Source organism: Hypomesus nipponensis, chromosome 24 (assembly GCF_054491055.1).
Source record: "Hypomesus nipponensis isolate SF chromosome 24, ASM5449105v1, whole genome shotgun sequence".
NCBI classification, from domain to species: Eukaryota; Metazoa; Chordata; class Actinopteri; order Osmeriformes; family Osmeridae; genus Hypomesus; species Hypomesus nipponensis.
The window spans coordinates 1,030,001-1,032,500 of NC_140384.1; the positions used below are offsets into that span (position 1 = coordinate 1,030,001).

Consider the following 2,500-nt stretch of genomic DNA (forward strand, 5'->3'; position numbering starts at 1 on the left):
TCTCGTCTGATCTCGGAAGCTAAGCAGGGTCGGGCCTGGTTAGTACTTGGATGGGAGACCGCCTGGGAATACCAGGTGCTGTATGCTCTTTTGCTCATTCACTTAGAAACTGACATCTTGCAATATGCACAAGTAGTCCTTCATGAAAGGGGCTGGAAGCTGTTTTCATTTTGACACGAGAGAGAGAGAGAGAGACTACCTTGCATTGTCAATTGCTAAATCTGTATATGGATAAGTAGCCTATGGTTGTCAACTTATTTCGTACGGCCATACCAGCCTGGCAACGCCCGATCTCGTCTGATCTCGGAAGCTAAGCAGGGTCGGGCCTGGTTAGTACTTGGATGGGAGACCGCCTGGGAATACCAGGTGCTGTATGCTCTTTTGCTCATTCACTTAGAAACTGACATCTTGCAATATGCACAAGTAGTCCTTCATGAAAGGGGCTGGAAGCTGTTTTCATTTTGACACGAGAGAGAGAGAGAGAGAGACTACCTTGCATTGTCAATTGCTAAATCTGTATATGGATAAGTAGCCTATGGTTGTCAACTTATTTAGTACGGCCATACCAGCCTGGCAACGCCCGATCTCGTCTGATCTCGGAAGCTAAGCAGGGTCGGGCCTGGTTAGTACTTGGATGGGAGACCGCCTGGGAATACCAGGTGCTGTATGCTCTTTTGCTCATTCACTTAGAAACTGACATCTTGCAATATGCACAAGTAGTCCTTCATGAAAGGGGCTGGAAGCTGTTTTCATTTTGACACGAGAGAGAGAGAGAGAGAGAGAGACCACCTTGCATTGTCAATTGCTAAATCTGTATATGGATAAGTAGCCTATGGTTGTCAACTTATTTCGTACGGCCATACCAGCCTGGCAACGCCTGATCTCGTCTGATCTCGGAAGCTAAGCAGGGTCGGGCCTGGTTAGTACTTGGATGGGAGACCGCCTGGGAATACCAGGTGCTGTATGCTCTTTTGCTCATTCACTTAGAAACTGAAATCTTGCAATATGCACAAGTAGTCCTTCATGAAAGGGGCTGGAAGCTGTTTTCATTTTGACACGAGAGAGAGAGAGAGAGAGACCACCTTGCATTGTCAATTGCTAAATCTGTATATGGATAAGTAGCCTATGGTTGTCAACTTATTTCGTACGGCCATACCAGCCTGGCAACGCCCGATCTCGTCTGATCTCGGAAGCTAAGCAGGGTCGGGCCTGGTTAGTACTTGGATGGGAGACCGCCTGGGAATACCAGGTGCTGTATGCTCTTTTGCTCATTCACTTAGAAACTGACATCTTGCAATATGCACAAGTAGTCCTTCATGAAAGGGGCTGGAAGCTGTTTTCATTTTGACACGAGAGAGAGAGAGAGAGAGAGAGAGAGAGACTACCTTGCATTGTCAATTGCTAAATCTGTATATGGATAAGTAGCCTATGGTTGTCAACTTATTTAGTACGGCCATACCAGCCTGGCAAAGCCCGATCTCGTCTGATCTCGGAAGCTAAGCAGGGTCGGGCCTGGTTAGTACTTGGATGGGAGACCGCCTGGGAATACCAGGTGCTGTATGCTCTTTTGCTCATTAACTTAGAAACTGACATCTTGCAATATGCACAAGTAGTCCTTCATGAAAGGGGCTGGAAGCTGTTTTCATTTTGACACGAGAGAGAGAGAGAGAGAGAGAGACTACCTTGCATTGTCAATTGCTAAATCTGTATATGGATAAGTAGCCTATGGTTGTCAACGTATTTTGTACGGCCATACCAGCCTGGCAACGCCCGATCTCGTCTGATCTCGGAAGCTAAGCAGGGTCGGGCCTGGTTAGTACTTGGATGGGAGACCGCCTGGGAATACCAGGTGCTGTATGCTCTTTTGCTCATTCACTTAGAAACTGACATCTTGCAATATGCACAAGTAGTCCTTCATGAAAGGGGCTGGAAGCTGTTTTCATTTTGACACGAGAGAGAGAGAGAGAGAGAGAGAGAGAGAGAGAGACCACCTTGCATTGTCAATTGCTAAATCTGTATATGGATAAGTAGCCTATGGTTGTCAACTTATTTCGTACGGCCATACCAGCCTGGCAACGCCCGATCTCATCTGATCTCGGAAGCTAAGCAGGGTCGGGCCTGGTTAGTACTTGGATGGGAGACCGCCTGGGAATACCAGGTGCTGTATGCTCTTTTGCTCATTCACTTAGAAACTGACATCTTGCAATATGCACAAGTAGTCCTTCATGAAAGGGGCTGGAAGCTGTTTTCATTTTGACACGAGAGAGAGAGAGAGATAGAGAGAGACTACCTTGCATTGTCAATTGCTAAATCTGTATATGGATAAGTAGCCTATGGTTGTCAACTTATTTCGTACGGCCATACCAGCCTGGCAACGCCCGATCTCGTCTGATCTCGGAAGCTAAGCAGGGTCGGGCCTGGTTAGTACTTGGATGGGAGACCGCCTGGGAATACCAGGTGCTGTATGCTCTTTTGCTCATTCACTTAGAAACTGAAATCT

The 2,500-nt window shown here is 47.1% G+C and overlaps 8 non-coding genes and 1 pseudogene across 8 annotated transcripts in view; all 9 read left to right on the plus strand.

Annotated features, from left to right (window-relative positions):
• The window catches only part of LOC146230527 (5S ribosomal RNA), a 119-nt gene extending 32 nt beyond the window's left edge, over window positions 1-87 (plus strand). Inside the window, exon 1 of the ribosomal RNA XR_014743670.1 lies at window positions 1-87. This exon is cut by the window's left edge and continues 32 nt beyond it. This is a non-coding gene — a ribosomal RNA (5S ribosomal RNA).
• Window positions 88-259: 172 nt separating this feature from the next.
• On the plus strand, window positions 260-378 carry LOC146230528 (5S ribosomal RNA). The gene has a single exon (XR_014743671.1). It is a non-coding gene; the product is annotated as a 5S ribosomal RNA (ribosomal RNA).
• Window positions 379-552: 174 nt separating this feature from the next.
• Window positions 553-671, plus strand: LOC146230529 (5S ribosomal RNA). Its single transcript, XR_014745940.1, has one exon. It is a non-coding gene; the product is annotated as a 5S ribosomal RNA (ribosomal RNA).
• Window positions 672-849: 178 nt separating this feature from the next.
• On the plus strand, window positions 850-968 carry LOC146230530 (5S ribosomal RNA). The gene has a single exon (XR_014745707.1). It is a non-coding gene; the product is annotated as a 5S ribosomal RNA (ribosomal RNA).
• Window positions 969-1,142: 174 nt separating this feature from the next.
• On the plus strand, window positions 1,143-1,261 carry LOC146230531 (5S ribosomal RNA). The gene has a single exon (XR_014743672.1). It is a non-coding gene; the product is annotated as a 5S ribosomal RNA (ribosomal RNA).
• A 184-nt stretch (window positions 1,262-1,445) lies between these two features.
• On the plus strand, window positions 1,446-1,564 carry LOC146230532 (5S ribosomal RNA; annotated as a pseudogene).
• Window positions 1,565-1,742: 178 nt separating this feature from the next.
• On the plus strand, window positions 1,743-1,861 carry LOC146230533 (5S ribosomal RNA). The gene has a single exon (XR_014745370.1). It is a non-coding gene; the product is annotated as a 5S ribosomal RNA (ribosomal RNA).
• Window positions 1,862-2,051: 190 nt separating this feature from the next.
• On the plus strand, window positions 2,052-2,170 carry LOC146230534 (5S ribosomal RNA). Its single transcript, XR_014742575.1, has one exon. It is a non-coding gene; the product is annotated as a 5S ribosomal RNA (ribosomal RNA).
• Window positions 2,171-2,350: 180 nt separating this feature from the next.
• On the plus strand, window positions 2,351-2,469 carry LOC146230535 (5S ribosomal RNA). Its single transcript, XR_014743673.1, has one exon. It is a non-coding gene; the product is annotated as a 5S ribosomal RNA (ribosomal RNA).
• Window positions 2,470-2,500: the final 31 nt, after the last annotated feature.